At 37.5% G+C, this 22472-nt stretch overlaps 1 pseudogene; it reads right to left on the bottom strand.

Moving 5' to 3' along the window:
• Positions 1-18307: 18307 nt before the first annotated feature.
• On the bottom strand, positions 18308-18971 carry LOC127094897 (proteasome subunit beta type-5-A-like; annotated as a pseudogene).
• Between the last annotated feature and the right edge of the window lie 3501 nt (positions 18972-22472).

Raw genomic sequence — 22472 nt, 5'->3', positions numbered from 1 at the left:
AACGGATTGGAGGTTAAAAACATCAAAACGAACCGAGGTAAATGCTTTGAGCTTTGGTCTCTCACCACCTTCTTCTTTGTCTCTATACGATTGTCTGTAGGCGCTATATGAGTGTATTGTTGAGGATGTGTGAGGCGTGGATGATTGAGAGGGACGAAGGTGAGGATTGAGTTGAGAGAGGCGAAGATGAATTCTGTTGATTGTTGAGAGTGATGAAGATGAGAGAAAATGAAAACCGAAAATGTGAATGAGGGTGAGAGATGAATTTATAGAGTTTCAGAGGGACTAACTGAATCAGGCAACTCGGGTAGCTCCGTTAGGGCAGTTCACACTGTTAGTGAAATTGCAATGGAAGTTAGTTCAATGTTAAAATTCTGTTAATTGTGTTAGGGAAGTTGATTTTGGTTCTTAAGTTCCAGTTAAAAAAATCTTGGAATTTTGTTCTCCTGTTTTTAAGTTCATTAAAATTCTTTTGTGTTATAGCTTGCGTGAACCGTTAGTTGGTTAGGAGTTTATCGGGCATTATGAAGAATAATTGAATGTTGGTTAGAGTGTATTGGTTATGTTATAAATGATTCATGTTTGAATGCATTGCCATGGATGGTATAGTTGTAGGTTCATTTTGTGAATGTTGTTTTTGACTTGTTTGCTATATTTTATGTAGGTGATATCATTGGTTACTGTGAAAGGGGCAAGAAAGAATTGGTTTAGTTACTGACCGGAGTATATGCTGGTATAGTCCTATTTTAGTGGTTCATGTGTTGAAGTTAGAAGAAGTTATTAAGGGTAGTGGCGAAATTTTGTTGTGGAGTGATAATGAGATCGAAGAATTTGGTTCCGATGGTTCGAAAACTGTTAGGAGTTTGAGGGTATTTCTCTTATGCTGTTTTTTTGAAAGAAGTTAATTATGGGAGAGGTGTCGCACCTCGAAAAAAATGCGATCCCTCACGATGGATGCAGAAAAATTATTTGTTCGAAAAGAGTCGCCATCGAACTTTATTTACTCAGTTGAAGGAATAGGAAAATATCAATAAAACCTTTGAAAAATGGAATAATGGTCGTCGCAACCATATTCGGGTTCGAGAGTCGATTACGCAAGGGGGAGGTATTAGCACCCCTCACGTCCGTTGTACTCAACGAGAACCTTTTAGTCCAATTTTCTATTTGAATGTTAGTTGAATGTTATTCTCTTTCTTCGAGTAATTTGAAATATTGAAAAGAGATGGATGGGAACCTCAGAAGGGGGAAAAGGGAGGTTTTTTATTAGTGTGCTCGCGAAGATACAGCGATCTCTTGCCTACGTATCCTTATGGTGCAATAAGGAAATCAGAGCGTTCGTAGTTCGGGGACTACGATTGGTTGGATGTTTTTTACAAACGACTGTATAGCTCGCGTTCTAAAGGCTAAACGATGGCTTGTCTACTCTCGGCAGAGGCTTAAGCACTGGTTTGTTGTGCACATTAGAAAGGATTAACAGTGTTCTTTTTTAAAAAAGTTATGGTCACGCGGGGGTGACAAGTTGAATTGATATGTTTGACGTTTTAAGATGTTTTTTGATGAAACGATAAAAGATTGAGCAATGTGGTGCACACCGATCATTCAATTCTTTCGAGGAATAATAAGGCAAACTCCTTCTACTCCTTTTTTCGTTCGAATTATTATTGAAAGTTTGTTTGCGGACTTTGAATATACGCGGTAGTAAGGCGTACGCCTCCCACTTGCTTATTCAAGGAACAATAAGGAGTGCGCCACTCATTCCTTTATCCAATGTTTATTTAAAGTATTTTAATCGGAATTCAAAGGAAAGTCGAGCAATATGGCGAGCGCCAATCTATCAATTATTCAAGGAATGGTGAGGTGAACGCCTCCCATTCTTTTATCAATCCAAAATTTAATTTATAAAAGATAGGTTGTTAGGTGTTGTGCTGATTTAAGAAAATAATTTGAATTGGAATTTGCAGGTTTTAATCGAGGGTCGATAATTTGAGCAATATGGCGAGCGCCAATCATTCAATTATCCGAGAGATGGTGAGGCAAACACCTCCCATCCTTTTATTATCCGAGGTTTAGAATTAAAAGGTTTTATAATTTGTATTAATTTAGAAGAAACGATTTGAATATTATGGTTGAAGTATTAATCGGATGACAAGAATTCGAGTAATATGGCATACGTCATCCATTCGAGTATATGAGAAATAGGGAAGCGGACGCTTCCTATATTCTTTTTCATCCCAAGTTTAAATTATAAAAGAGAAAATTCTTTAGAAATTAAATTGTTTAGAAAATGACTTTAAATTTGTACGGCGTGTTAGTAAAATTATTTACAGTGTGGGGTTGATGGCGATGCTAGAGCAATCGACTTACAAGGATATGAAACTAGGGGGTTAATATTAAATCGAGAAATATGTAATTATTAATGGTTTAAAGTGATTTGGGGGTTAATAATGAAATTGAATATAATCGAGTTTGCGCTACGAAAGGATAATGACGGTGGACTAAATTGGTTTATTAATTAAAATTAATTGAATAAAGTTTAATTAAATCGATTAACTAAATTAATTAAGATTAATTATCAAAATTATTTATTTAAGTCAAATAATCAAATTAATTAAAATTGATTAATAATAATTAACTAATTGGTCAAAATTTAATTAATTAATTTATTAGAATTTAAAGAGAAAGAAATAAGCGATGATATCGGTTTATTTAATTGAATCGGTGTGCTCGAACCGATTTGTACATAGCGACAACGAAATTGGAATGTCGTATGTGAAAATGTACAATTGATGTATTGAAATTTGGGTGGTATAACGACACGAAATTGTCGAGTCCATTGAATAGAGAAAAATGATTTCTTAAAAAAGTGCAATGAAGTTTACCAACCACAACTCTGCAATTTTTACGGTGTTATTTACAATGATTGAGACGATGTATGTAAACAAAGAGTCCAATGATATTAAAAATAAAAAAAACAAATGGTTTATTAAGAACCAACCCATTAAAAAGACCAAAAACAATAGAAATACTGAAAATATAACTATTATAAAATATCAAGCAACACAAACAATCTAATGATACTAAGATCAAATTAATAGCTAATATGACAAAATGTTTCAAAAAGAACCGAAAGTAGCGCTAACCTATTAACATATCACTGGCATAGCTACCGCATACATTACTCTCATTACAAAGACCAAAAACCATTTGAATATTGAAAATCGACCTGTTATAACGTACCGAAATGATGTATGCAGCAAGTACAGTAAAATCAACCAACATGATACAAATGGTTCAAAGGCTACCGCAGAGCTTAAGTTCGACTATCCAACCAAAAAAAATAAAAATAAACCAAACATCTATTCATACCTATTTACAGACACAAATTATCACAGGATTCCTAATCAATGAGATAAGCATGTATTGCTAGCAAAATGGTATACCCAACGCAATGTCCAACATAATTCACCAAGTTTAACTAGGAAATCGACATTCTCCTCATACAGAATCCAGCTAGAAGATATCTAAAAAATATGACGAGTTTTTTTTAACGGAAGAGTTACCGATTATATAACCATTGTGTTGCGATTCTGAGTGTGTTGTTGTTGTTGAGTTGATTGGTTGTGCATCTCGTGGGCGATTCCAGATCTTCAACTGACCAACACTTTGTTATCCTACGAGAAAGAATGAGTTGGTGCCTCCATCTTGGACGGTGTAGATCTGCTACGGTCTCGATGAATGGAGGATGAAGGATGTCTTCATGGTAGAGCAAAAAAAGGCGCGACGGTGCATTTTGGGGAAGAAGACAGTTGGTGGGATGTTGGTGGTAGAGCGAGGAAGGAGAGAGGCGTATGGTACACGTGAGGTTGGTGCACGGTGGCCGGAGGGAGTAAGTCGAAAGGGATTATGGCGGTCGGCGTGGGAAACGCTTTGGTCGGCGGTTTGTTGTGAAGAGGAGGAACGACGATCTCGTTTGTTGAGGGATAGAAGAAGAAGGATTGGGTTTTGGCGGTGAAGACGATGAAGACGGTGGTTGTTTGTAGGTTCACGGCGTTAGCGAAGATTGGATTTCGGTGGTTGATGGTTGATTTGTCGGCGAGGGAGGAGAGTGAAGGGTTTCGGGTGCAAATGAAGGAGGTGGTTGGCTAATGGTGAGGAGAACGGAGAGGCGGAGGGTGAAGGGAGGTAAGGAGCGGAAGAGGTCGGTTTGAGCGTTTGCGTGTGGAAAGAGATGAAAGCCAACAATTTCTTTTTTCTGTTGCTTTTTTTAGTGGGTGAGAGAGAGAGAGTAGGAGTCATGAGTGAGTTAGAGGTTTCTAGATTTCCTTTTCCTTTTTCCTTTTATTATTTTCCTTTTGTCTCTAAGTTCAGAGAGCGTGAAATCTAAGGAGTGAGTCGAGACCTCCTCCAGATCTTTTCGTTTCTTTTTTTGAATTCTCCTTGTTGTCAGTGGTCCCAAGAGATCCGTTGGGAGTGGATAGCCTCCCCCTCTTGCGCGTGGCCATTATATTTATGAGTGGCCAATTAATATATATTCTCTATTTTTTTAAGATTTCATTAACTAATTTAACTATTTAAATTCTAATTTTGATTGGATAACAGAAATGTACATGGATCACCATTATGGACCTTTGATTAATCCTGATCTAACGATCACTATTGACTCAAAGAAACACACAAAGAAACACAAATTGTGATCAACTTTAGAAATGCCTAAAATGCCCTATTTAGATGATTTAATCGATTTAAAATAAATTAAATCAATTGAACTAAATAAAATTCCCAACTTCTAAAATAAGTATGATAAAAATAAAATAAGGACATGGAAAATTCTATTTATTTTTTCTGAATATTATGTCGAAGAATAAAATTAAAATGAATAAAAAATGAATAAAGGTCGGGTAAAAATTTGCTCGAAAAATTAAATCGGACGCACTAGAATGATCAGCACAAAATATACTTATTGAAAAAGTACAGCGTTTCTTTTGATTTCGAAATAAATTTTCACCGGTTAAAAGGCTCGGGCGAGTCAAAACGCAGCCGAAACGGTCGCTGAAAAATATAACGAGCACACCAAGTTAAACTACGTGAACTATAGATTAATAATACTGGTGTCTGCAATTTTAATTTTAAAACTTTTTACCCGTTGATTTTGCACGTTCCTGAGAAATGATTTAACCGAATTGTCTTTATTTTCAATAATTTGTTCCGACTGATATTTTAGGTATTATTCATGGTGAAATGCATGTCATGTTGTGCATATGATGCAAACTAAAAATGAAATCAAATTTTCGAAAAATTAAAAATGTCTGGATAAAATTGGGGTATGACAGTTGCCCATATTTAATTAACTTGAACTAGAAAGTAAGAATGACAATGGTCTTCATACATTCATGGTGGAAGGTAATTAAATACGAAAAGACCCAAATCTTGTCCTTTGAAATGTAATGGAGGAATGCAGAAAGAAAATGCAACGAATTCTAACAACACTCAGGTATTAGGGGTATGACGTCCAACCAATGCCAACCCTCAAGTCGACATTTAAATCTTGCAAAGGTCGTTTGTTGATATAAAGACAAATGTGGAACTAAATTTGAAAGTTTTTCTGGCGCCAAAAGGATAACAGTAAAAAACCGCCACCACCAAAAGGATGATAGTACTTCACCAGGATTTTCAGGATTGTCATCACCAAAAGGGTGATGGATAAACCAAGCTTTAAATGTAGTCATCACCAAAAAGATGATGATTACAGTAACAACAACAAAGATCACCATCATCAAAAGGATGGTGGTAAGATCGACAACAAAACTTGCTATCACCAAAAGGATGAAAGTTTAGATACAATTCAAAGATTTCCATCACCAAAAGGATGATGTCCATCACCAAGAGGATGATGGTTATTCTGATAAATCTTTCCATTACCGAAAGGATAATAGCAGGACTACCACCAAAAGGATGATAGTTAACTTAATCAACTTCACAGATCACCGTCACCAAAAGGATGAAGGTAAGATCCGACAATAAAACTTGTTATCACCAAAAGGATGATAATAAGTTAATAACTTCAATGATCACTATCACCAAAAGAATGAAGGTAAGATCAAACAAAAACATTTGTTACCACCAAAAGGATGATACTAAGTCATAACTTCAATGATCACCATCACCAAAAGGATGAAGGTAAGAACAAAACTTGAAAACTTGTTACCACCAAAAGGATAATAATAAGTCCATGATCGCCATCACCAAAAGGATGAAGGTATTATCAAACAACAAAGCTTGTTACCACCAAAAGGATGACAATAAGCACACAACTCAAACGATCACCATCACCAAAAGGATGAAGGTAAGATCAAAAACGCAACTCATTACCACCAAAAGGATGATAATAAGTCAATACAATCACCATCACCAAAAGGATGAAGGTAAGATTAAACAACAAAACTCTTTACCACCAAAAGGATGATAATAAGTCAACAATCACCATCACCAAAACGATGAAGGTAAGACTAAACAACAAAACTTGTTATCACTAAAAAGATGATAAAAAGTCAACAATCACCATCACCAAAAAGGATGAAGGTGAAACCAATAACAGAACTTATTACCATCAAAAGGATGATAATAAGTCACAACAACTCAAATGATCACCGTCACCAAGAGGATAAAGGTAAGAACAAAACTTCAAAACTTGTTACCACCAAAAGGATGATAATAAGTCAACAACTCAATGATTACCGTCACCAAAAGGATGAAGGTAGGATCAAACAACAAAACTTATTACCACCAAAAGGATGATAATAAGTCCATAGCTTTACTTATCACCGTCACTAAAAGGATGAAGGCAGGATCAAACAACAAAACTTGTTACCACCAAAAGGATGATAATAAGTCGATAACTAACTCAATGATCGCCATCACCAAAAGGATGAAGGTAAGATCAAAACAAAACTCGTTATCACCAAAAGGATGTTAATGAGTCAACAATCACCATCACCATCACCAAAAGGATGAAGGTGAGATCATAACTTCGAAACTTGTTACCACCAAAAGGATGATACCAAGTTATAATAACTTCAAACATCATTGACACAAAAAGGATGCCATCAAGATTGAACTTTCCCAATGTCACAATCACCGAAAGGATGATAGCTTAAACCAAACTCCATGATTTCTATCATCAAAAGGATGATGTTTATCTCGAACTCGACATCATCACCAAAAGGATGATGGTTAGACATAATAACAGAGATCAACATCAACAAAAATATGATGGGTGAACCAAAATAACAAGGAACCTTATCACCACAAGGATCGTCGACACCAAAAGGATGACGGTACAAATGTCAAGGATTTACCATTACCAAAAGGATAACGGTTATCATGAACAGGATGATGATCATTATTCATCAAGGGACTTTCATCAAAAGGATGATATTAAGAAAAACGTGTTGGAAAATCAGACTACCGACAACAGTTCAAATGGAACAGACTTGCTTGAGTAGTATTGGAACATTACTAGGTAAGACTTGCTTGGGGTATCACAACAAAAGGTTGCAGAAAAATATTCTCTGGAAATATGTAATTTCCATCAATAAAAGGTTATAGGAAACAACTCATTGAGGGACGCTCAATGCGAAACAAGGTAGGTTTTTAAAGAAACATTGTTTGACTTTAGCTGAGGATAACATCTTATCATTAAAAGGTCGAAGGATGTAACTCAATGGGGAATGCCCGACAATACAAGGTAGGAACTCACTCAGAGGAAATAACAATGACTCGACTAAGGGTTGCATCCCATCAACAAAAGGTTAAAGGATGTAGTTCAATGGGGAACGCCTAATGGTACAAGGTAGGAACTCACTTAGAGAAGGTGATAATGACTCAACTGAGGGTTGGCCTGGATACCTACGACTAAACCTTGGATCTTGATTCGTGCTATATGCGTGTAAATGTCATGCATCTGTCATGTATGAAGTGATGCATGTGGTGCATGTTTGAATGCAAATGGTGATTGATTTGTTTGGGATTGGCCCCCCTTTTCGAAGGCGATGTATCTTTCATGAAACCAATGATGGTTGTATTTGTTTTACGAGAGTGCCAACAAGGTGGACTTTGGTTTGCCTGGTAACTGTCAATGTGGGTTGGACTATTGATTAATGAAAGGATCCGACATCCCGACACTCGGTAGTTGATGGTATGCTGAACACACGACGAATGTGGATACTCTTGGTGCCCGAAGTTTGATCTCTTGCTGATACGTTGTGTTTTTTCCCCTGAGGCGATCTCGACTTTTTCTCTTGAGATGTTTGGCCAACTTGCAACTGAGCATAGCGACATGATCAACATATGATGATTATGCCCATGATGTGCCCCGAGGATTCTCTTCAACATATGATGTTGTACTAGCATGAACTTTCGACGTTTTTGTTGTGAATTCAAGAAGTCACTAGTGTCTGACGCAATCTGCTTAAATGACTTAAAGATATGGAGGGAACTTTCCCCTTGCAACTTGCCTTGCCCTAGTCTGTAGGGTATTCAAAAGAATTCTCCTCGCAAGGAAACCTTAGGAGTGATTATCCCAATACATGGTCTGAGTCTGTTTTTCCCAGCTTCTAAATCTTGCAATGGTCTGCCCCCAATTAGCCTTTGAGGGACTTGCCTCATACGGACTGAGTATTGAAGTGTTTTCCCTCTCTGATCAAACGATGCTTGGCGATCTGTCTTACACCGACTACTTCTTAAGTCAACATTATCAAAAGATGCCATGCCTCTGATTCATAGGGTTACAAGATGGTTTTGATTCCTGTTGGCACCAACGATCAATTACCACTCGAATTGCCCCTTGTTGGAGTTTCCTGACGTCAAGTATTGACTGACACTTAAGAATTGTTATTCAAGAAATTGCGATTTTAATGCAATAGTTATGCAAGTTTTTTGAAAAATAATCATTCATTTGGAGTGTTGTGGTAGTGTGTGACGAGTGGACCGTGAGTCCAAACACGGTGTTGATTTACCTAGAGTGTGAGTGATACAATGAGAATAGAAACTTAGCAAATCTCTAGGAGTCAGTTTACACAACCTTGCTGTAGTATGCTTTCAGAATAAACCTTAATTCAATTAGGTCTTTTCAGGGTTGTAACATGGCTTGGTTCATGGTTATCGAAACAAAAGGATATAAGGCTCAAAGTCTATTTTAAACCACCCCTTCTTCATGATGATCTCCAATCCTACGTTCAGTTAACTTAGCACACACTTTACTTTTATGAGAGTTCAGCAATGTAAGATCCCTTGAAATGACAGTCATCCTATGTTGTTCTTCATGGATATTGGTGACCCTTTGATTTTGGTATGGTGGTCACTGAATCTTGTTTTGTTTGTTGAGGACTTCCATTGTCTCTTTCGATTTTGTTTTGATCCCTAACTTTTGCATGGAGTGCTTTTGAAGCTTTGATCCATCGGGATTGCCCCAGTTTTTTGCCTAAATCTACACTTTGGGGTGTTGGACTTAGCGGGCTCTTTCTTTGATTATTATTTTTTGACTACCAAGTCATTGGTCATTGAAGAACAACCGACATAAATTTTGGATTTTGTATGGTTCCCTTGACATTTTAGGAGGTGTGCGAAGAATATCATGTGGTTGATCCTCATAGGGGATATCTCACCTTTATAGTCCGAATATGTCATCAGATTAACTGAACACTACCCTGCCCCAGGTTAAGCGTAAGGGTTTTTAGATCCGAAATAAACTCCTACTTCTAGGTTTGAAGTGGTTAACTAGGGACTGACTCCTTATCTCTCCAGTGTTTGGGGAATTGAAACAATGCTTGTACATCATCAGTAGGATTTTATCCGAAAGCATACCATCAATAATTCTGAGTATTTTGTTTTTGTTATCCTCCTTCCAACATTTACTAACAATAGTGTGATAAAGAAGGTGAAGTGGTAAAGTATGTGTTTGTGCTTTGCAAATAAATGATATGAGTGAATATGAAAGATTGATTCAGAACATGCATAATCATTCCATTAATAAGGCCATATACAAATAACAATGTTTAAAGCATACAGTACTTAGACAAACAAGAACAAATTACAATAATGCGAAATGGTAAAAATGGCATAATGATTGCCTTTATTCAAAGAAACAGACCTTCATCTCTTGATTTGTTTTCAAGATAGCTTCATCTGGAATTGTTCTGCTCGTTCAGGCCGGTGTGAAGCTTTATCTTCGAACTTCACTCTGCTCCGCATGCGCCGACATGGGGTTTGTTGCAACATTTAGGCTAACTGGCGTGAAAGAAACTTCTTTACTGTCAATCAAGTCTTGAACCTTATGTTTGAAGGCCTTGCAATTCTCCACTGTGTGCTTTGGGGCACCCATATGATACTCGTAGTGAGCATTGGCGTCATAGCCTGGTGGATAGGGTGGAGTTGCAGGCTTCAGCTCTTTCAAAACAATTGATCCGTCCTTTAGCAGGTAGGGAAGGATCTTGATGTATGGTATTGGAAAAGGATCAAAATGTGTTTCTGGCCTTCTTGCCCTCTGCTGGTTAGGTTGACGTTATTGTGGAGCACGTTGTTGTTGATTTTGGTGTGGTTGCTGGTAAGCTGGCTGTTGATACGGCTGCTAATATTGTTGTTGATATGGTTGCTGATATGGTGGTTGATAGGGTGTTAGGATGACAGAGGTAGTCTGATGGTAAGGTATAGGAACATACGGATGTGCCATATTTCCTCCTCCTTCCATTATGGCATTAGCCTGACCTTTTAGCTTTTTTGGGAGATTGGGATAAGGCTTCTTCACTCCACTTGAAGCGTTGGCGGCGCAAGGTAGCTTTCCTTTCCTGACCTGGATCCCAACTCGTTCTCCCACAGAGACAACCTCAGCAAATGTTGGGAAGTCGGATCCTACCATCTTCTCCATGTATTAGGTATGTAGAGTTCCCATAAACATATCAATCCGTTCTTTATCGAGGAGAGGAGGTTGGACACGAGTTGTAAGCTCTCTCCACCACTGGGCGTATTCCTTGAATGACTCGTTGTTGTGTTGAGTCATGTCTTGAAGCTGGGTGCGATTGGGTGCTAGGTCAGTGTTGTACTGATAATGCCTAAGGAAGGCTTCAGCGAGATCTCTCCATGATTGGACCTGTCCTCTCTCTAGCTGAATATACCACTCCAAGAATGCCCCACTGAGACTATCTCGGAAGTAATGAATCAAGAGTTGATCATTACTGATGTGGGCAGCCATCTTGCAACAATAAGCTCTGAGGTGAGATCTAGGGAAGCTAATCCCTTTGTACTTATCAAAGTCCGGGACTTTGAATTTTTGCGGAATCACCAGACCTGGCACTAGGCACATATCGACAGCATCCAAACCGAGAGTAGTGTGAACCTCCAAGGACTTGAATTTCTCTTCCAAAGCATGGAGTCTCTCAATAGCTGGGTCTAGGAGACCTCCAATAACATGTTTGGTGGGTTGTGGCATGAAGAAAGCATCATACTGATCTTCATCGCCCATCACGGATCCATGTCGAGCAGATGCAGCAGAATGCTCATGTGGGTTCATGTTGTCCATTGGGATAGGAATAGGGATCAGTCCTCCTCTAGGATGGGCAGGGTTACCATCAAGATCAGTCACTCCAGGGATGCTAAGCGATGGTGATCTAAACTGAGCAGCAACTTTTTTGGCTTCGACGCTAGTCTCGGCATCCTTTTCCTTTTGAGCTAGGAGCAACATGGTCTCAAGAAAATGATCCATCTTTTCCTGCATGGAGTCAATGTCTGTCCTCATCAAAACTTGGTTTGTTTCAAGCTATTCGAGTGTCATCTTGTAGTTGTGGCGTGTCTCGTACCGGTGTCGAGTAGTCATCGTTACTTCACAAAGGGTAGAATATGGTGTAAGTTTTTGTTTATGGACAATGATATGTAATGCATGTTGATGATATGCAAATGCATGAAATTTGGCCATGTTTTTTTTGCAAAGGAATTCAAATGCATGAAATTAGGTTTTCTGGATTACTTAGAAATCCCAAAGGTAGGTTCTAAAGTTATGTTTTCAAGGAAGGAACTTAGACTCACGGATCATGTTCAAAACTTCCTCGCAATAATGGGCTAGCCACATCGTGATGGGAATCTTGCATTGATCTAATCTAAATGGGATTCTCGTATTGCTCGAACAGGGTGTAGGCCCTTCGGTTCAATATTACACAATCGCCAATCACGAAAACAAAACTTGGGTTTAAGGCGATGTTCCTAGAGTCACGGATCGTGTTTTAAATTACCCCACAATAATGGGCTAGCCATATTATGATGGAAACTCCAAACAGATCTACTCTAGGTGGAGTATTCGTATTGTCCCAATGAGGTGTATACCCCTCGGTTCAATACTACAAAACTCCGGGTTCTAAGTTCTTCTCGAAGCTCGGGTATGGAGCTTATCTCACAGCATACATCATGCCCCATATCATATCATCAAGACAAATCACATACAACACAAACAATCATAATAAGATATAGAGAACCAACATGAGAGAAAGGGATCACTTTTTTTTAACATTCATAGCAATTTAGACTAAATTAGGCTAGACTCTCTCTTGCTTGGAGTAGTGTCCCCAGCAGAGTCGCCATCTATCGCACCTCGATAAAAATGCGATCCCTCGCGATCGATGCGGAAAAATTATTTGTTCGAACAGAGTTGCCACCGAACTTTATTCATTCCAATGAAGGAATAGAAAAATATCGATAAAACCTTTGAAAAATGGAATAATGGTCGTCGCAACCATATTCGGGTTCGGGAGTCGATTACGCAAGGGGAAGGTATTAACACCCCTCACATCCGTTGTACTCAATGGGAACCTTCTAGTCCAATTTGCTATTTGAATGTTAGTTGAATTTTATTCGCTTTCTTCGAGTAATTTGAAATATTGAAAAGAGATGAATGGGAACCTCAGAAGGGAGAAAAGGAAGGTTTTTTATTAGTGTGCTCGCGAAGATACAGCAATCTCCTGCCTACGTATCCTTATGGTGCAATAAGGAAATCATAGCGTTCATAGTTCGGGGACTACAATTGGTTGGATGTTTTTTACAAACGAATGTGTAGCTCGCGTTCTAAAGGCTAAACAATGGCTTGTCTACTCACGGTGGAGGCTTAAGCACTGGTTTGTTGTGCGCATTAGAAAGGATTAACAGTGTTCTTTTTTAAAAGATTTTTGGTCACGCGGGGTTGACAAGTTGAATTGATATGTTTGATGTTTTAAGATGTTTTTTGACGAAATGACGAAAGATTGAGCAATGTGGTGCACACCGATCATTCAATTCTTTCGAGGAATACTAAGACGAACGCCTTCTACTCCTTTTTTTGTTCAAATTATTATTGAAAGTTTGTTTACGGACTTTGAATATACACTGTAGTAAGGCGTACGCCTCCCACTTGCTTATTCAAGGAACAATAAGGCGTGCGCCACTCATTCCTTTATCCAATGTTTATTTAAAGTATTTTAATCGGAAGTCGAAGGAAAGTCGAGCAATATGGCGAGCGTCAATCGATCAATTATTCGAGGAATGGTGAGGAGAACGCCTCCCATTCTTTTATCAATCCGAAATTTAATTTATAAAAGATAGGTTCTTAGGTGTTGTGCTGATTTAAGAAAATAATTTGAATTTGAATTTGCAGGTTTTAATTGAGGGTCGATAATTTGAGCAATATGGCGAGCGCCAATCATTCAATTATCCGAGAGATGGTGAGGCGAACACCTCCCATCCTTTTATTATCCGAGGTTTAGAATTAAAAGGGTTTAGAATTTGTATTAATTTAGAAGAAACGATCTGAATATTATGGTTGAAGTATTAATCGGATGACAAGAATTAGAGTAATATGACGTACGTCAATCATTCGAGTAATTGAGAAATAGTGAAGCAGACGCTTCCTATATTCTTTTTCATTCCAAGTTTAAATTATAAAAGAGAAAATTCTTTAGAAATTAAATTGTTTAGAAAATGACTTTGAATTTGTACGGCGTGTTAGTAAAATTATTTAGAGTGTGGGGTTGATGGCGATGCTAGAGCATTCGACTTGCAAAGATATGAAACTAGGGGGTTGATATTAAATCGAGAAATATGTAATTCTTAATGGTTTAAAGTGATTTGGGGGTTAATAATGAAATTGAATATAATCGAGTTTGCGCTACGAAAGGATAATGATGGTGGACTAAGTTAGTTTATTAATTAAAATTAATTGATTAAAGTTTGATTAAATCGATTAACTAAATTAATTAAGATTAATTATCAAAATTATTTAATTAAATCAAATAATCAAGTTAATTAAAATTGATTAATAATAATTAACTAATTGGTCAAAATTTAATTAATTAATTTATTTGAATTTAAAGAGAATGAAATAAGCGATGATGTCGGTTTATTTAATTGAATTACTGTGCTTGAACCGATTTGTACATAGCGACAACGAAATTGGAATGTAGTATGTGAGATCAAAACATGGGGAAAATGTACAATTGATATATTGAAATTTGGGTGGTATAATGACACGAAATTGTCGAGTCAATTGATAAGAGAAAAATGATTTCTTAAAAAAGTGCAATGAAGTTTACCAACCACAACTCTGCAAAATTTACGGTGTTATTGACAATGATTGAGACGATGTATGTAAACAAATAGTCCAATGATATAAAAAACAAAAAAAAAATGGGTTATTGAGAACCAACCCATTAGAAAGACCAAAAACAATAGAAATACTAAAAATATAACTATTATAAAATATCAAACAACACAAACAATCTAATGATACTAAGATCAAATTAATAGCTAATATGACAAAATGTTTCAAAAAGAACCGAAAGCAGCGCTAGCCTATTAACATATCACTGGCATAGCTACCGCATACATTACTCTCATTACAAAGACCAAAAACCATTTGAATATTGAAAATCGACCTGTTATAACGTACCAAAACGATGTATGCAGCAAGTACAGTAAAACCAACCAACATGATACAAATGGTTCAAAGGCTACCGCAGAGCTTAAGTTCGACTATCCGACCAAAATAAAATAAAAATAAACCAAACATCTATTCATACCTATTTACAGACACAAGTTATCACATGATTCCCAATCAATGAGATAAGCATGTAATGCTAGGAAAATGGTATACCCATCATAATGTCCAAAAAAATTCACAAAGTTTAACTAGGAAATCGACATTCTCCTCATATAGAATACAGCTAGAAGATATCTAAAAAATATGACGAGATTTTTTGAACGGAAGAGTTACCGATTATATAACTGTTGTGCTGCGATTCTGAGTGTGTTGCTGTTGTTGAGTTGACTGGCTGTGCATCTCATGGGCGATTCTAGATCTTCAACTGACCAACACTTTGTTATCCTGCGAGAAAGAATGAGTTGGTGCCTCCATCTTGGATGGTGTAGATCTGCTACGGTTTCGATGAATGGAGCATGAAGGATGTCTTCATAGTGGAGCAAAAGGAGGTGCGACGATGCGTTTTGGGGAAGAAGACGGTTGGTGGGATGTTGGTGGTAGAACAAGGAATAAGAGCGGTGTATGGTCCGCGTGAGGTTGGTTCGCGGTGGCCGGAGGGAGTAAGTCGAAAGGGATGGTGGCGATCAGCGTGTGTAACGCATTCGCCGGCGGTTTGTTGTGAAGAGGAGGAACGACGATCTCGTTTGTTGAGGGATAGAAGAAGAAAGATTGGGTTTTGGGGTGGAAGACGATGAAGATTGTGGTTGTTTGGAGGTTCATGGTGTTAGCGAAGATTGGATTTTGGTGGTTGATGATTGATTGATCGGCGAGGGAGGAGAGTGAAGGATTTGGGGCGCAAATGAAGGTGGTGGTTGGCGAACAGTGAGGATAATAGAGAGGCGGAGGGTGAAAGGAGGTAAGGAGCGGCGAAGGTCGGTTTGAGCGTTTGTGTGTTTACGTGTGGAAAGAGATGAAAGCCAACAATTTCTTTTTCTTTTTTCTGTTGCTTTTTTTTAGTGGGTGAGAGAGAGAGAGTAGGAGTCATGAGTGAGTTAGAGGTTTCTCAGTTTCCTTTTTCCTTTTATTATTTTCCTTTTGTCTCTAGGTTCAGAGAGCGTGAAGTCTGAGGAGTGAGTGGAGACCTCCTCCAGATCTTTTCATTTCCTTTTTTTTATTCTCTTTGCTGTCAGTGGTCCCAAGAGATCCGTTGGGAGTGGATAGCCTCCCCCTCTTGCGCGACACGTGGCCATTATATTTATGAGTGGCCAATTAATATATATTCTCTACTTTTCTTAGATTTCATTAACTAATTTAACTATTTAAATTCTAATTTTGATTGGATAATAGAAATCTACATGGATCACCAATATGGGCCTTTGAATAATCCTGATCTAACGATCACTATTGACTCAAAGAAACACACAAAGAAACAAAAAATGTGATCAACTTTAGAAATGCCTAAAATGCCCTTTTTAGATGATTTAATCGATTTAAAATAATTTAAATCAATTGAACTAAATAAAATTCCCAACTTCTAAAATAAGTATGATAAAAATATAATAAGGACATGGAAAATTCTATTTTTCTTCTGAATATTGTGTCGAAAGAATAAAATTAAAATGAATAAAAGTCGGGCAAAAATTTGCTCGAAAAATTAAATCGGACGCACTAGAATGATCAACACAAAATATACTTATTGAAAAAATATAGCGTTTCTTTTGATTTCAAAATAAATTTTCACCGGTTAAAAGGCTCAGGCGAGTCAAAACACAGCCGAAACAGTCGTAGAAAATTATAACGAGCACACCAGGTTAAACTATGTGAACCATAGATTAATAATACTGGCGTCTGCAATTTTAATTTTGAAACTTTTTACCCGTTGATTTTGCACGTTCTTGAGAAATGATTTAACCAATTTGTCTTTATTTTCAATAATTTATTCTGACTTATATTTTAGGTACTATTCATGGTGAAATGCATGTCATGCTATGCATATGATGTAAACTAAAAATGAAATCAAATTTTCGAAAAATTAAGAATGCCTGGACAAAATTGGGGTATGACAAGAGGTTTCGATTATAATTTTTGCTCTGGAAGTTTTTGATTTCGGTTGCCGGTTTCTGAAAATCTATTTATTATGCAGGGTCATTCAAGAACTTGTTTGGAGGTTTCCCATAGTTGTTTGCAGATCAAACTGTTTCACTTGGATACTTTCTGAGGGATCTTTTGTGTGGCCATCAATTGATAGGAGCTTATTTTCCCACGCAATTAAAGAATGGCTAGGATAAGGGTCCAAAGTCGCAGAGGGTTCATCTCCAATTTCAGCCTCGAGCCTTGACCAAGCCCGTCTTCTCAAATCCAAAACATGAGGATCACCAAGGTAACAACTATTGTGATTTCTACCGTACATGTATAATTTACCTTACATTGCTGTAACTCCATGTTCATCTCGGGCCTTTGGTCATTGACTGCAACCCATGGATCATAGACTCCAATAGAAGCAAGTCCTTTCACAATAACATCTTTATCCTACATTCCAACTTGGATTCCATGCCTACTCTCTGCTTCTTGTCTTACCACTATTCCATACTATTATGAGCCTTGCCTAACTATTATGGATTATATGGATACTGTTATGGTTATTTTATCACATGGTGGCTCTAGTGCATTGTGTTTTTTTGTTTGAATGTAGTTCTGCTATGTGAGATGTTAAGTGCAAATGCATTGCTGACTTGTGGTTTATCTACTTGCAGGTGTTCATATTCATGATAGTTACAACACGTATGGTGTGTCATAGCATAATTCTTGACTTGTTCCTACAGGTACTTGATGAATGAGGTACACTGCTTGTTAATGTTGTACTGAATTGGTTCACCTAGTTTCCTGCTAGAAATCAATGTCAGTTAACAAACGTTAGGAATCACTATGCTTTCCATGTACTGCCACTGTTATAAACCTGATGTGCTATTTTTTTATTCTATATTGCATTTCTTCACTCTATAAGGTATGCCATGAATTTGATATGCACCCACAATTATGCTGACATGCTCATGCATTGTTGCTCTGTTTTTGCTTTGTATGTGTTGTGACCTGCTTATGGTTTCAGCTGCAGAATGGCTTGGTGTTTGGTCTTGGCACGTGCTTGTGTTCTGCAAAGACTTTTGTTTAGTTTGTGTTTCCAGAATTGTGATTGCCGCGATATGTACTGTCATGTATTGCTGAGAAGGAAGCTTTGATGCAATGATTTGGTATGCATTGGCTTGTTGGCTTAGGATTTCTATTATGAAGTTGTTAGGGATTTCAGTTTCGGTTTCTTGGTCATAAAGTGAGGATGTTGAGGAATTTTGGAAGCAGGTTAAAGGTTTTGCTGCAGTTCAGTGCTGCCTCTATTATTTCTTGCTCCACAGTGCTAGGGATAACCGGGTTATAATGGTAGTGGAGTTCACCAACATCATCACCATACAATTTTTCCCATCCAGTTGGTCCCATGCAGTAAACGCTAGCAACTCCACCACTAGCTCCATCACGAAATGTCGCATGATAAATTTATCTTCGAGCAAGTTCAAGAGCTTCCTCCACTGACATGTCATATTTGTACCCGCTGTCCAATATACCATAAGCATATGGCAAACCAGATCCAACTGAGAACCTAGTACCTTTAAGTCTTCCACCTTCACTATCAACATAATATAGACCAGGACCCATTTCATCCCATCCAACAATCATGGTACCAACAGATAATCCATTTCCACGATGAGAGTATAAAATATTTGCAAGCAACTTAGAGGCTCCTATTACTGAAATTCTTCCTTTTATTTGACAACTCGTTTAAGTGACGCTTGATGCCAAGACTCGTATGCCACAATTGGCAATCAGCAGCACCTCTAGCATGTATGGATTGATTTCAATACTTTTCTTGTGATGATATATATCCTGAAATCCGTGAAGAAAATGATTGGAGACCAGTTGTATCGGGCTTCATGATTGCAGGTTATTAGTGTGACCGATCATGGTAGAAGAAGGAATTGCAGTGTGAGATCTTAAATGTAGTTCATGGGATTAGTCTTGTAACTTTGAATTAAAGTTGTAAGTTGTTTTGAAATTGAGAACATATGTAGATTGAAATGTCTGGAAAGTTTGAATGGTTATGGTTTGCATGATCATGGATTGAAATGGGCACTGCTAGAAAACGATTTTTGTTTCAAAATGAAATATGGTAGGATTATGGAAGGATGGACATAGGTATTCGTGTTTGGGATGTACAAATGGTGAGTTGACTGAAAAGTCAATAGTTGACCAAAATCAACTTATATGGAAAATGAGCACTTCCTTATAATTTGATGGTTTATGATGAATGGAAATATGTTTACATGAATGGAATCGAAACATTGAATGATCTTGTATGACTTGGTGTTGTGATGAACTCAAACATTATGATCCATGAACATGCTTGAAATTAAATTGAAATGAAACCACTTGAAGTGACATGAAATGAACATAATTTAAGTATTAATGGAATCAGGAGAGGTAACCAACTGGACAAGAATTTAATATGGCTTAACAATGGATTGAACCAAAGTTTGCGAGGGATCGGAATTGAAGCATGAAGCCTTGAATGAACCATTAAAAGTTAACCAAAGCACATAACAATGACTGAAAAGACCAATGACAAGCATGACCAAACATGCCCCCAAAACCAGGGCCTGGCAACAGGTGACATGAATAATGACCCAACGCAAATAGACTAAGCAAAGCAATGATTATGGCTAGGCGTGAGGATGACCAGGTTACATATAAATAGGCACAAACTAGAGGACACAAGCATATGATGTACAAGTGGGATCAACCCCAAAGAACTAGCAAGAACCAACAAGAATAACTATGAACAAGAGGTTGTGGGGTGAAGCTTGACCAAGCAATATGATCAAGCATCGATGGAACGATGATAAAATCGGGGTTATGGGCCCACATAAGGGGTATTAGAAGTAATTAGGGTTTGATAGAAACCATGATCAATGGAGGATCCTCAAATCAGGGATTTACTTCAACAAGAAGCCATAGTTGAATCACCAATTATGGGCATAATGCACATGTTTCAAAAGATACCTCCAATTAGGGTTTGATTAATTGAGCCATCTTTGGTTGCAGGGAAACCCTAGCTTCCACTAGGTGCAAGCACAAAGATTTGAATCCATGACACATGTCCTCTTGTATTGGATCAATGATTATGCAGATGAAATGAAATGTCTATAAGGCTATGCATATGATTAAGGTTAGTGACCTATATGAACTTTGTGAAAGGTAGGGTGAATTATGGGGTATGACACACCAAAACCCTAGTTTGTATGACTTTGACCCTTGAGGAACCTTTTGGTCAAAGAACCCCTAGTTGTGCCCCTTTGCTTCTATGCTTTGCCTTTTTGTTTGAAACCCTACTTGATAGATATTTCACTTGATCACTTCATCATCCACTAGTGTATTTAACTAAAGTTCATTCCATTCATCATTCATTCATGGAATACAAGAGAACAATTTTGGCCAAAATTTGACTTTGGTCAACAATTGACTTTTTGGTCAACCTTGACCAAAGTCAATACATCTTTTCAAAACCCTAATTTCCAAAAATTTCAATCTTCATTCATTAAACATCCATCCATTTCGTTCATAGATGGCAATACAAGTGAACTCTTGGTTTGATATTTTGAATGATTTACTTAAAATTACATGGGTTCATCCATAAGAATTGAACATAATCATCTTACAAAGCATCAAGGCTTGGATTCTATCAATACTTTTTCATTTGGTATTCAAAAAATCATCATGGTGCCTTGGAATTCAATAAACATCCAAAATGAAACTTAGGGCATGTTAGTTTGGCCAAGTTTTGGCAAGTTTTGCCTACCATTTGGTCCAAATCCCATAACTTCATTTTTTAACCTTTTGAGGATCTACATAGAGCCAAATGTCACAAATGAACTCTTCTTTAACTTTGTTTCAAGACTCAAAACCTAATTCAACATATAAGGACCTCAAAATTAGGATTGGCCAAGTCAGGCCGGGTTGCCTAGTCAGGCCTAAAAGCATGTCATGACCACCTCTTTGCACCAATGCCATTTTTACCTCGCAACATCTTTTGACTTAATTCTTTTTGAATTTTATTAAGGACATGGCAAAGATGGTTTGGCCTAAATTTGGTTTAAAATGCACGAACCAATTTTAATTGGCCCAAGTTCAAAAATCGTGCCTTGCCATGCTGCATATTACATGCCAGACCAGCCAAACTGACCTATGTCATGCACCAAGTCACCAATTCATGTGTTTTTCTTTTCCATTTGAACCAAGCCTTTGCAATAACAACTAAGGGAACCGAATGCATGCCCAAGTGAAGGAAATAAATTGGTATAGGTGCAAGCAAACTGAAATCCCAAAAAGCTCAAAATTGCCAAAGTTGGATACAAGTCAAATGGGCTTTAGCAGGTATAGGGACCACAATTATCTCATCAAAATCATCATGGTTGCAGAACATAGTGGTGGAGGGGGAATTGCAGATGACATATCACTCACCCTTAACCAACAAGTTTCAATTTTGACACATTTTTGGGTTCCAACCAACTCAGAGATTTCAACCCTAAAGACTCACCCTAATCACTCCCTCAACTTCCCTATATAGAGAGCATACGTCTACCTCCAATAACTAAGCTTTACAGCCATTGGAACCCTGCAAAAGTCACACTTCACTTCCCTAAAAAATAGAGCATTCGGTTGGGACCTTTGTGCCATTTTCAACACAACAAAAACACTCCAACACCTTCCATGGACCTTCTTAAATCTAACTGAATCCATAGAAGTCGCAGAGACACCTTTACCTGAGCTCATCAAACACGTCTAAACCACCACTTGAATCTTTTTCCGACAAGGTAGTAAACACCACCATTTCATCTTAAACGAGTTACCACTTTGTTCCTCATGATCCATTGAAGCTTAACCCCATGATTTGAGTTTCAATCACTGCGCATACATTATTTAATTTTTATTTTAGGTTTTGATTTTCGTTCATATTTGTGTGTAATTCCCCATACTCAGATCCAATCAATGGCTCATGAGTATGGAGGAAGCAACAATGACTAAGGGGGAATTCATGCTTGATACCACTTAAAATCTTGAGTTGCAGAAATCGAATTTTCATTTGTTCCAAGGTTGAAGATGAACCTAAGTTTGTTGCTTCCCATGTTTCCTTTTCAATTTTAATTTAAAAAACTAGCTTGGCATGTTCTTATTGGATGATTAAGATGAGGTGGCTTTTTGGATTTGGGTGTGTATTAGTCAATGTGTGTGTGTGATGTTCCCCATGATCAGGACCTTCCAATGTTCATACTTATTTTAAGTAGTCAAATCCTAGGGTTGTGGTTTGCCCATTTATTTATTTCCAATTGATGTATCTTATATATATTCATGCGCGTGTGTAAGTATCAGCTAAGCATAA

The sequence above is a fragment of the Lathyrus oleraceus genome, chromosome 6 (assembly GCF_024323335.1).
Source record: "Lathyrus oleraceus cultivar Zhongwan6 chromosome 6, CAAS_Psat_ZW6_1.0, whole genome shotgun sequence".
Lineage (NCBI taxonomy): Eukaryota > Viridiplantae > Streptophyta > Magnoliopsida > Fabales > Fabaceae > Lathyrus > Lathyrus oleraceus.
Note: the sequence above shows the minus strand (reverse complement) of the source record. Positions and strands in the feature narration are given on the sequence as shown.